Source organism: Rhinopithecus roxellana, chromosome 17 (assembly GCF_007565055.1).
Source record: "Rhinopithecus roxellana isolate Shanxi Qingling chromosome 17, ASM756505v1, whole genome shotgun sequence".
Taxonomy (NCBI): domain Eukaryota; kingdom Metazoa; phylum Chordata; class Mammalia; order Primates; family Cercopithecidae; genus Rhinopithecus; species Rhinopithecus roxellana.
In genome coordinates, this window is record NC_044565.1 from 36,462,571 (window position 1) to 36,475,455 (window position 12,885).

General features: G+C 49.5%; 1 pseudogene across 1 annotated transcript; it reads left to right on the forward strand.

Moving 5' to 3' along the window:
* Positions 1 to 4,309: 4,309 nt before the first annotated feature.
* On the forward strand, positions 4,310 to 12,288 carry LOC115894374 (annotated as a pseudogene). Its single transcript, XR_004054506.1, has 2 exons — positions 4,310 to 4,404; positions 11,609 to 12,288. The product of XR_004054506.1 is annotated as a 60S ribosomal protein L9-like (transcript).
* Positions 12,289 to 12,885: the final 597 nt, after the last annotated feature.

Sequence of the window (12,885 nt, forward strand, 5' to 3'; positions counted from 1 at the left end):
GCCTGGAGAGCTGGCAGTGTGAGGCTGCTGGTGTCAGCAGTAGTGAGTGGGGCTTTGGGGCCGCTGTGGAGGAAGGTGCCGGGGCTGCAGCACTCCTGGTGGGCAGCCAGCCATCACCTCCTGGGCACAATAGCTGACATTTATTGGCTGCTTACTATGTGCCAGGCACTGCCTAAGCATGATATCATTTATCTAATATTTACAGGTACTCCCAGGTTTACAGAGTAGGCAACTGAGGCACATAATTGTTATGGGGTCACAGGCTGGTAAATGCGAAGCCATATGTGAACCCAAGCACTTTGACTACTGAGTTTGTGCACTTAAGCACTGCGCTAGACTGCCTGTATTTGCTGTGTCTGAAGGATGTCATATTTTTAAGTGTATTTTGCTTCATTGATAACGTGCCCCAAGAAAGAAGACAGCAAGTGTGGTAGACTGCACACGTGGCTGCAGTACTTTGCAGCTCTTTCCATTACAAGTGAAGTCCATCTGCCCACCCTTTGTGTTTGACCCACCTTGTCACTTACTTTGATGAAGAGAATGAGGTAGAAGGGAAGGTGCATCCATTCCAAGCCTGGGGCTCAAGAAGTCTTGTATCTTTTGCTTTTCCCATCCTTGGAAGCCTATAGCCATTGGAAGAAGCCCGGGGTAGGCTAGCCTGCTAGATGAGAGACACGTGGCCAGGTCACCCTTTCACCTCAGCTGACAGCCTGCCAACCACCAGATGTGTGAGGGAGGCCATCTTAAACCATTCGGTGACCTGCCAGCTCACCACAAACACAGTGAGCCCAGCAGAGCCAAGCCAGAAGAACCGCCCAGCCGACCCACAGAGTCATGAGCAAATAAATGTTTATTGTTTTAAGCTACTGAGTGCAAGCCACTGGGTGGCTCGTTTTGTAGCAACAGATAACTGATACAGCAGGAGACACTTGAAAGAGGAGGAAGCTCTGAAGTTGGAGGCATTCCCACTGGACAGTATGGCTAAGTAGAAACCCTATGAGCAGGAAAAAGATGGATTCAGAGGACAAAGGGGAGAAGCAGGAGAGACCCTGCCTGGGTCCTTCGGAAACCCAGCACCCCTACTTCTGGCTTCTGCCAGATGGAGGAGTGGCAAGAGGAGAGAAATTTTAGATAGATGATGGGAAGCTGAAAGCAAGGGTTCTCTGCTGACTTTGGGAAGAGAGTCCTCCCACCCCACCCCCAGCACAAGACCACCGCCTCTTGACAGATTCAGTGGTGGTGCGTGTTGTGCAGAAAGGACTTGAGAGACTCCCTTGAACTTCCCCAGGATCCCGTGTGCTATGGAAGGGATCCAGATACTCCCAATGGGCCACTGCAGTGATTGGGACTAGAGATAAGATGCTGTGAACCTCAACTCAAGCAGGATTGTGAGAATGGGAAGTAGAAGGATTGGAGAAAGGTTTAGGATGCAAAGTGTAAGAAAACTTGGAGCAAACTGAACTAGAGGGTCTGGCCACTGTGGGCGGGGCATCCTGAAGAAACACTGTCAGAGTACGAAAGGATGCCTAGACAACTAACAACAGGAAAAAAAAAAAAACAAAACAAAAAAAAAAAAACGAGTAAACACCGCTTATTAAACGCCGTTACCATATAGTATGTACACATAATGGTGTAATTATGTCTCTTTGGTGACGTTGGTGATTTCTTGATGTAGCCTGCCATCTGCCCTTATTTTAAGGGTTCCCCTTTCTTGACACATTTGCATTTTAAAAGGAATCAAAGCCTGCAGGTAAAGGGATGCTGCTGGATTGGTAGAATTTCAGGCATTCATTGAAAATGGAACAAGGATTTTCTTTTATGTTGGCTCCATCCCTAGGTTCTTGACTTCGACGTCAGCCACGAAACCACAGAAAGCATCCCCGAGGACCTTGGCATTGAACTCCTTTCATTCCCTTCCTCCCAAGGTGCCCCACTGTTGCTCTGACTTGGGGCAGCAGGGCTGTCTCTCGCCCTCCCGGCTGCTCCCGGCTCAGGAGCATGGGAGGTGAGGGGACGCGGCCGGGGGCGGCTCGGTGGCGGGGGGGGGGGGGGGGGGGGGGGGGGCGGCCATGTGGCCGCCAGGGGGCGCTGCGCCGCCGCCGAGGCCGCGGCCGCCTGGGCGTGTGGCCTGGCGTGGGCACTTGTGTTGTTTAGATGCCAGCGTTCACCACTCATTCCTTTCTTAAACATGTTTCTAATTTATCCAGTATCTCTTCTACGGAAAAAAAAACTTCAGGGAAAAAAAGATGCATGCTTAACGTCAGTGCCAGGGTGGGCAAAAAGGGGTTTTGACACCAGATGCAGTTTTGTTCCTGAACCCTCTGGGCCTGGGGCGAGCCGCCAGCAGGGCCCCTCTGCAGCCGCTCCTCCCGCTGGGGACAGAGGCGCCTGGAAACGCGCACGCCCGAACCCGGCCGCCCCGAGAGCCGCGCGCTAAGCCAGCACGCCCGCAGGCGCTCCTCCTGAAAACGGGTTCCCTTTCTGGCCGGGCAGGTTCAGAGCCCGTGCCTGAGGAGGGGAAGGACGACGAGGCACAGAACCGGGCGCGCCCCGCGTAGGGCGCCAGGACTGGGCTTCTGGCCTTGCCCGGGCGCTGCTGGCACCTCCGGGGAGCAGAGGGGCGGAGGAGGCACGGTCTGCGAGCCAGGGGCAGCCGCTGGACACAGGGCGGGGTGGGGGAGGTGCGGGAGGAGAGGAGAGCCAGAGTCAGGTCAGATGGGGGTTGGCTGGAGGAGGGGGAGAGGGGGTGGACGTGGGAACCAACAAGCCTGACGCCTGCAAATAGAAGTCATCAGGAAAGAGACCTCAAGGCCCATTGGACTGCTGGGAGGTCCCTGGGGTGGGGTCCTGGGGGGAGGAGTGTCTGACTGGCGGCTAGGTTCTGTTTTTCAGACCAGATTAAAAAAAAAAAAAAATCCCCTGTCGCCTGGGGAGATGTCTCAGTCACTTTTCTCCAGCAGGAAGCTGCTTCATGCTGGAGCCTCCTGGGATTGGCAGAGTTAAAAATCCTTTAACCCAGGATGCCTTGGGCCTTTTGTTCAGCCCTGACAATAGAATTGGGTGGAGGGGGCTGGGAAGGCAAGTAGCTGGGTTAGAGATGCATCCGTGGGGTGGGGGTATGGGGAAGCTTGTGTTCAGTCACTGGGTACAGGAAAGCAATTGTGTGTGTGTGTGTGTGTGTGTGTGTGTGTGTCGGGGGAGGGTATAAGGGAGCCCAGGGACACTGGGGCACCAGCTTATTAACACGTGTGTACGAATGTCGGCTGTGCGCTTGGCAAATCCTTAATTACATAGGGAGACCTTCCTAAACCGGGAACTCAGTATTGGTCCCTAAAAGGTTGGGTAATGGCTTTTTCTTGCATCTGGAATCCAAGGGGACCAATCTCTCTGGTTCCCCTGGGGCCCCAGATTCTTCTAGATGTCTTTGTCTTCTAAAATTCTGGGATCCCACGGGAAGGCACATAGTTAAGGACACTCAGAAATGCATACCTTTCAACCCTACTAATCATCCTAAAACGTGTGCTTTCAACAGATCACGTCCTTGATCTGTAACCTTTAGGGGCACCCAGGATCTCCAATGACTGGGAGTGATGGCATTTAAGTCTTTCTACCATGCAGAATTTTCTTCCCTCCCTCCCCATGAATTCTCTCCTGTAGCCAGCCTGGCCCCTCATAACCCCTTGGATATACTGTATCTTGAATTCTCCAGCCTTTCTGCAGTTGCCTTCCTGGGACATTCATTCCCATGTTCACAATCTAGCCAGTTGTATCCCTTCTCTATTCAGTTCTAGCATCAGTCAGTCAATCAACAAGCATTTATTGAAAGTCCACTATGTGCAAGACATGTTCTAGGCCCTGGTAATACATCAGAGACTAAGACAAATACCTTCTCTTAAGGATTTTATATTTTAATGGGAGGAACAGGGTAAACTCATGGCTCATGCCTGTAATCCCAGGACTTTGGGAGGCTAAGGCAAGAGGATCACTTGAGGCCAGGAGTTCAAAACCAGCCTGGGCAGCAAGTGTCTTCTTTTGCTTCTACAAAAGAAAATTAAAAATAACAAAAAGGAAGTTAACTAGAGTATTGTGGTAGAGGGTATGTGTGTGTGTGCATGTGGGTGCGTCCGTGTGTGTGGTGGGTTGATGGGTGCTGTTTTATTTAGCCAGGGAAGGTCTCTTTGAGGAGGTGGCATTTGAGACCTTGTAGGTGGGAAGGAGGCAGTCATGTGGCGATCTGGGGAAGAGTGCTGCAAGCAGAAGGGAAAGTAAAAACAAAAGCCCTCAGGCAGAAATGTGTTCCTTATACTTAAGAAACACCATGAAGGCCAATGTGGTTGGAGCAATGTGAGCAAGGAGAATGGAGGGGCCTTGGGGACATAGGTAGCTAAGTCTTCATGGATCAAGGTAAGAAGTGTGGGTTTTATTTTATTGCAGTGGGGAGCCTTTGGAGGGTTAGAAGGTGGGGAGTGAAGACAACAGTTAACATACAGTTGCCAAAGTCCTGGCAGGAGGAGATTTTAAAAACCAGAGTTGTGGCTATGAGATGATGAGATGTGATACTGGTTTCTGGGCCAGTTTTGGAGGTGGGAGTAGATAAGCCTTACTGATGATCAGGCGCAGGACTAACTGGGTAGATTGGTGCCTATTTTGGGGGTAGGAGGTGGATCCATAATTGTGTTTGGGCCATGCCAAGACCTATCAGACATCAGGTAAATATGTGCAGACAGCTTTGAGTCTGGAGCTCAGATTTAAATTTGAGAACCAGCCTGTAGGTAGTCTTCAAAGCAGTAGGCCAGAATAATTCCACTTAGGGAGAGAGTCAAGAAAGAAGGTAGCAGATGGCTGAGACTGATGCCACTCCAACCTTTAGAGATCTGGTAGGGGAAAACCCAGCAGAGCAGATTAAGGAAGACAGCCCATGAAATTGGAGGAAAACCAGAAGATGGTGATTTCAAGGAACTCAGTAAAGGAAGTATTTTGAGAAAGAGGATGTATCAGTCTGCTATTGCTAGGTAACAAACAACCACAAAAATCTCAATGGCATAACAGTAAATATTTATTTGACTCACATAGCTGTGGGTCAGTTGGAGGCTGGTTAGATGTGACTGATGTTGACTGGGCAGCTCTAAGCTGCAATTGGGCTGAGCCTGCTCTGCATACGTGTCCCTCACTCTCCTTGGACCTGCAGGCCAGCTAGGGCACATTTTTCTCCCATGGTGATAATAGGCACAAAAAAGCAGGTGGAAACATAAAATGCCTCTAAAGGCCTAGGTTTGGAACTGGCACCATGTCACTTCCTCCTACATTCCATTGGCCAAAAGGGGTCATGCAGCCACGCCAAAAGTCAAGGGGCAAGAAAGTACAGTATAGTCTACCTCTAGCGGGAGGGACTGCAAAATCGGATTGAAGAGGACAGGGATAGAGTGAGGCAGGATAAGAAATAGGACCCATAATTCAGTCTTCCACAGAAAGAGTGGCCAGACACATTCAGTGCCACTGACAGGCCAGATGAATAGAGGACAGTGAACTGGTCGCCAGTGTGAGCTTAAGATGGCAGTCATTGGCATCGTTGATAAGAGCTATTAAAACGGACAGCTAGGGCTAAAAGCCCAGCTGGAGTGGGTGGAAGTGAGATTGAGAAGTGTGGAGGTGGAGATGTCAGTGTGTAGACAGCTCTTTCAGGAACAGTCACTCTAAAGAGGGGCAGAAAAATGGTACAATAGCAAGAAGGGGATATGAGGCTAAGGCTCTAGAGCTTTTTAAGTCCTGTTTAACTTCCGTGGAAAGGCTCTGCTAGGAAGGAAGAAATTGATGAACATAACAGAAAGGGGATAAATGTGCTGGCAAAAGGGGATGGGGCCCAGGGCACAGATGGAGGGCTCGGCCATGGATGGTGGGCAGAGACAGTGCAGAGCTATAGGCATTCCGGAGGCTTTGGAGGGAGGGAGGAAGATCCGGCAACAGATCGTACTTACTTTCTCTATGAAGGATCGTCTGAGGTTACAGTGAGAATGAAAGAGGAAGGGGAGCTGAGAATATGCAGAGAGAGGAGAAAGTGTGAAATTATTGCACTGCGGGGAGGGAAAAGGAATTTTCTAAGTAACTGTAGTAGGATTGTCCAACAGTTCAAATGCCTGTTTGAAATTTATGGCCAGAAATTTGAAGTGAGTCCATCCAGAGTAGCTGGCCGATTTTCTTTAGTGGTGTTCAATTGCTCGGGTGCAGGTGTGAAGTAAACAGTTTGATTTAACCACAGCTGGGTTTTCGCCCAGTGAATACAATGGACAGAGACCACAGCAAGGAAGGTAAGAGTGTTTGCCAGGGAGATTTTGTGTGCTGGAGCATGGAGTTTCAGTTCTCAGCTGGCTGAGAACGAAGGCCTGAGGGGAGAGACGTCATGAGAAAACAGGAGAGTCATGGACTAGAGTCTGAGATGGGAAAATTGCTGAGTCCAAGAACTAAAATAAGTGACCTGGAGGACTGGCAGGTGAAGGAATCTCTGGATCTGAGAGTTTAGAGATGGTGTAGACATTCACGGTTCCAAGATCTAAGATATGACCAGGAGGCTGAGGCAGGGCAGGAGGAATATTCTGCTAGGGCTAAGGATATTAACAGTCTTAGAGACCAGAGTGTTGGGTGGGTCATCAGCATAGATGCTGAAGTCACCAAAAATGATGATAGGAGAAAGAGTCTGATACTAAAATAATCAGGGGTTGGGGGAAGTGACTAGGAGGGTGACAGATGACATTAACTAGGAGGGGTGATTGGTGGCTTTTTTAGTTAAATATTTTTAATTTTTTAATACTTTTTAGAGTAGTTTCGGATTCACAGAAAAGTTGAATGGAAAATCCAGAGTTCTATATATCCCCCGTCCTGGGAGCAGTATCCCCCACTATCAACATTCCCCACCAGCATTTGTTACAATTGATGAACCTAAGTGTTATCACTGTTACCACGCAGAGTCCATAGTTTACATTGATGTGAATGCTTTATTCTTACTTTACATTACTTTTGCTGTTGTACATTCTGTAGGTTTGGACAAATGTATTATGACATTTATCCACCATTATAGTATCACATCTAGTAGTTGCACTGCGCTGAGGACGGGCTTTTGAAAGAGGAAGGCAAAACCGTTTAGAAACTTCAGTGATGAATGCGGAGGACATCTTCAGGCCTTGAACTGCATGGCTGGAGGGAGAAAAGAGCCTCTACTGGAGAGGGCTGTAGAGCAGCAGCGTCCTGGGGTCAGGTGGGCTTCTGGAAGAAGAAAGTGAGGGTCCTAGTTTTGGAGGAGCTTGAGAGTAGAGGCCTGGGGTAAGATTGGGGAGCGCAGGCAGGGTGTAGGCAGGGTTGGCTGCCGGGTGCTCAGCAGTGTGAGGTGGGGCATGGGTGCTGTGGTGAGTGGGGGCGGCTGGGGCAGGTGGCAGGCCCTGGAGGGAGGTGGCAGGTCGGATACCCTCACATGGCCCTGTTGTGGAAGCTTTCCAGATGACTTTGGGGAAAAACAGACTTCCCTTTCCAGGAACCCCTCTAAATTCGGTTGGTCGTGGTTCTCGGGTCTTATTCTTTCCTTCCCGGTGTCTCCAGCGTTCTTTTTCTGTGTGGATTTCTTATTTCCTCAATTAGACAAACGTTTGGGCAGGAACCCCAGCTCTACCATTTTGCACCCGCTCAAATGCAACACAGCACTTGACACATCATGTTTGTTGATTGCGTTGGATACAACTGCGGTCTGGTTTCCCTTCGCGGCCAGGAATCCAAGAATGCACCCTCACCCCGCCGCCGCCTCCCGGGCCAGCTGCCGCGCTAGTCCCGCGTAACCCGACGCCGGGCCGCACCCCCTCCCACCCCGGGGCTGCGGCCGCCAATGGACGCAGCCCGAGCCTCCGCCTGGGCAGTGGGGCCCTCTCTCAGCGCCGCCCCCGCCGGGCTGGAGCGGGGACACCGGAGGCGAAGGGCCTGCAGGAGCGTGAGCACAACCCGGCTCCCGTTCCAGCCCCTGCTCACCGCCTTCTGCGGGTCCCGGCCCCGGCCCTGCCGAGACACCTCTGCCCCCTGCCTCAAGCCCAGGAGGCCAGGCTGCCGCCCCAGGGTGCCCCGGTAGTTGTAGACAGCGGCCTCCAGAGGGCCACGCCGGGTTCCCTCCCAGCCCGGGAGCCAAGACACTTGGCTCTGGCCCCTCTCCACTGTTTGACCTGCCCAGAGACCTTGGACGGTCCGAGAGCCTCCGAGCCTCAGTCTTCTCATCTGTAGCTGGGGCTGGGCCCTGCGCACCTCTGAGTGGAGTGATGCAACAAGGGTGAAGGGTGTGAAAGTCTCCTTGTGTTGCCCAGGGGTCAAGGTCAAACCCAATACACAGTGGCCGCCCGCAGCTGCCCCGCCGGCAGCAGCTGCAGAACCGTAGCTCCTCCCGCCACCATCCAGGGAACTCCCTAGCTCCAGAGGAGGAGCCTAACAAGGGCACTTGGCTTTCCTCCACGTCCCCGGCACGAGGCACGAGGCGTTTCCTGCAGCTCCTCACTTCCAATGTAGAAATCAGCTCCGGGTTTCAGCAACCCTGAGAGAGGAGGCTGCAAATAGATGCTGGGCCAGCAGGAAGGTGCACAGGCGGGACACCTCTCAGCTGCCTGTTTCATCTCCCGTACACGATACTCGCTAGAGTGTAAGAAGTGTGCCAGAGGAAGCACGCACTGACTGACAATGCCTATTTTCTCCCCAAATGGTTACAATGCACATTCTTGAGTGACCTTCTACGGGCTACAAATACTGATGTGTTTATCTGTACCTTGGGTCATGGTACCCAAAAGAAAAGCAAAGGAGAGCTCAGAAAATACATTCTAGTCTCAAAGAGGAAGGAAGAAAAGAGAGGATGTCTTTGTCAGTCTGCATTATGTTAACATTCACAGCCTCTCCTCACCCCACATGATGGCAGGGCACGAGTCACCTATGGTGATGAGGACATATGAAGTTCCCTGAGTTCTTCACTTCTGTGTCCATGTCCTGAACAGAATCCCAAGTTGGCTCCCGGAACCCGCAGCCTTGGCTCACACCAACAATGTCATAGGGGTAAACTGATCTCGCTTCCCTGAGCTCAGACTTCAGCACCTGGCAGCCCTCTCAGGTCCTCAGGCTGGATGAATCCAACAGCAGGAAGTGACTGGGGAGTCCCTGAGCAGACAGAGGGAGAGGCACCCACCGGCCCAAGCATGATGTTCTTATGAATTCTTTTGGTTCCAGACCTTTTTGGCGTTGCCAAGCCCTATAGGAAAGATCAGAGCAGCTGGAAATTCTAGCAGGAAAGTGCCAGGTTCTGAGCAGGTCCCAGTCTGACTTAGAAACAGTTAGGGGCTGGGGCTGTTGGCGGCTGGCATTCTTGTCTTTGCTTGGTTTCACAGACAGGCAGGAATTGCTTGCTCTTGGAAGGGAGTGCCACGCCTGATGCTGGGCTAGAGCCGGAGTAAACCCAGGACATGGGGCTGGGGACGAAAATTAGAAGCCTCACTTCCACCCCAGCACCAAGACAGCGACACAAAGGGCCTCCTCTGCTGGCCAAGCAGGAGGGGACGGGCTGCCCAGGGAGGGCTGAGACTGTCACCCAGTGTAGGGCCAGGCAGCTGCAAATGAAACGCAGGCCCAGAAGGCTCAGACAAGCATTCAGTCTTTCCCAGAGCCAAGAAATCCTGGCTAGAAACTTGACTACAGAGCGAGGAAAGGCACCGGGAAATACTTGAAACCAGGCAAGACCCCTGGTAATGCTGGACTTCTGACAAGCAAGGAGTCGAGCCAAGTGCTTCTTCCCGCCTGGCCCAAACACAAAAGCTGAGCTGGCCAGAGAGGTCCCAGGGGAGGTGGGAGAGCAGCTTGGGAGGGACCCAGCAGGAAGAGGAAAGCAGGCAGCAGAGTGATTTTTACCCTACTCAGACCCCAGAGTTCTCACACTGCCAGTCTGCAGAGCAGGAGCCCTCACTGTTTTCACACCCACAGCAAAGGCCCCTCCGGCCTCTGGAGGCTCACACAAGGGGGCTATGGAAATGCCAGTGTGGCAGCGTGGGATCACCAACACCTCAGTGGCCAGCCTGCATGGTGCCTGAGCCAGCTTCCTGGTGAGGAAGGGGAGTTTGCAGGGAACCTGTTTGCAGAAAAGCTGTTCCTACTGTGGAGAGACTGACCTTGGCCCCTGGAGCAAACTCAGTCCTTAACCACGTGCTCAGGCTACTTTATTTTAAATGAATTTGCACAGTAGCATGTTATGAGTGAAATTCATAAACCTAAAAAGGAATAGTCTTTTATTCATGCTGCTAATGTGTGGAGGGGGGTTACTTTTTTAAAGTTTTAAAATTAAAAGATAAATCATCCTGTGTTGAGGATTGGATTTTGCAACTGAATTCTCTTTATCCTTTGCTAGATCTTGAGAAGAAAAGAATAAAAAGAAATATGCTGAAGTACGATGACTTAAAAAAAACTCTCAATATAAAAGTAGAACATGCTCTATAAAAAGAAATTCAGACAAAAAAATATAAAGAAGGGAACAAAAATCACCTGTCACCACACCACCAGTGATAGCCCTGAGAGCATTTTTGTATATTTTTCCCATACTATTTTCTGTGCATACAGACATATGTTTTTATGGGAGATAAAATTGTTAACATGGTCATGCTGTCAGCATTCTTCCTGCCCCTGCCTACTGAAGAAAATCCTGAATTTGCCTATTTGGTTTCCTTCACTTGTCTCTTCTAAGGAGAGGAACAGTTATTACTTGCTGAGAGGAGCTAAGCTGATCTGCACCATGAAGGAATGGAATGGGCTAAGGAAGATGTCCAGACAGGGAAAAGCCTTATGGGAGGGAATTCAACAGAGTTTTCAGAGATTAGCACATTTAAAGCTCTCTAGATAATCCGGTGTGGAGGAAGGGGCTTCTGAGATGAGCTAATATGGCTATGACCCAGAGTCCTTTCAATGTTCTTCCAAATATGTGATCAAATAATGGAATTTATTTTGTATTAATTTTGAGCACTAAACTGTGCATTAAGTCTATAGAGAGATTGAACCCTATGGTCTCCCCTCTGATTTACAAGAATTATGTTTTTAAAAGATGGGGTCATACTATATTTACGTTTTCTTAAAAAACTTTTTAAATTTTAATTTTAAATTAATTAATTTATTTTTGACACAGAGTCTCACTCTGTCGCCCAGGCTGGAGTGCAGTGGCTCGATCTCAGCTCACTGCAACCTCCACCTCCTGGGTTCAAGTGATTCTCCTGCCTCAGCCTCCCAAGTAGCTGGGACTACAGGCCCATGCCACCATGCCCAGCTAATTTTTCTATTTTTAGTAGAGACAGGGTTGCACCATGTTGGTCAAGCTAGTCTCGAACTCCTGACCTCATGTAATCCACCCACTTTGGCCTCCCAAAGTGCTGGGATTACAGGCGTGAGCCACCCCCTAGCCTTTTAAAAAAATTTTTAACTCACCACTATACTAATGAGAATGTATTTGGTACTTACATGATCTTTAAAAAAAAAAAAAAAAAAAAAAAAAAACGTCTGTGCGGCGTCGTTTGGTGAAAAAACGGGCCTTGGGTCGGCCTCACCCCCAGTGTTTGTGTTTCAGAATGAAGACCATTCTCAGCAATCAGACTGTCGACATTCCAGAAAATGTCGACATTACTCTGAAGGGACACACAGTTATCGTGAAGGGCCCCAGAGGAACCCTGCGGAGGGACTTCAATCACATCAATGTAGAACTCAGTCTTCTTGGAAAGAAAAAAAAAGAGGCTTCGGGTTGACAAATAGTGGGGTAACAGAAAGGAACTGGCTACCTTTCGGACTATTTGTAGTCATGTACAGAACATGATCAAGGGTGTTACGCTGGGCTTCCATTACAAGATGAGGTCTGTGTATGCTCACTTCCCCATCAACGTCGTTATCCAGGAGAATGGGTCTCTTGTTGAAATCCGAAATTTCTTGGGTGAAAAATACATCCGCAGGGTTTGGATGAGACCAGGTGTTGCTTGTTCAGTATCTCAAGCCCAGAAAGATGAATTAATCCTTGAAGGAAATGACATTGAACTTGTTTCAAATTCAGCGGCTTTGATTCAGCAAGCCACAACAGTTAAAAACAAGGATATCAGAAAATTTTTGGATGGTATCTATGTCTCTGAAAAAGGAACTGTTCAGCAGGCTGATGAATAAGATCTAAGAGTTATCCAGCTACAGAAAGAAGATGCCAGATGACTCCTAAGACCTACTTGTGATATTTAAATGATGCAATAAAAGACCTGTTGATTTGGAGCTTCTTAAAAAAAAAAAAAAACAAATCTCACGGTCAATAAATGCAGAAATGAATTATCCTTTGAAACAGCTGCATGGTTGGCCTTCATTTGTCTTCATCATAATTTAACCCCCCAAAATTAATTAAATTAATTAAATTAACTGATTTTTGTCATTTGTTGTTTGTTTTTAGATAGAGTCTCACTCTGTTTCCTAGGCTAGAGTGCCATGCTGTAGCCTCAAACTCCTGGACTCAAACAGTCCTCCCACCTCAGCCTCCTAAATAGCTGTGACTACAGGTGCACACCACTACATCTGGCTTTTTTTTTTTTTTTTAGATAGAGTCTCACTCTGTCACCCAGGCTGGAGTGCAGTGGTGTGATCTCAGCTCACTGCACCCTCCATCTTTCAGGTTCAAGAAATTCTCCTGCCTCAGCCTCCAGAGTAGCTGGGATTACAGGTGTGTGCCACTGTGTCCAGCTAATTTTTGTATTTTTAGCAGAGAGGGTGTTTCACCATGTTGGCCAGGCTGGTCTCGAACTCCTGACCTCAGGTGATCTATCTGCCTCGGCCTCCCAAAGTGCTGGGATTATAGGCCTGAGCCACCATGGCCGGCCA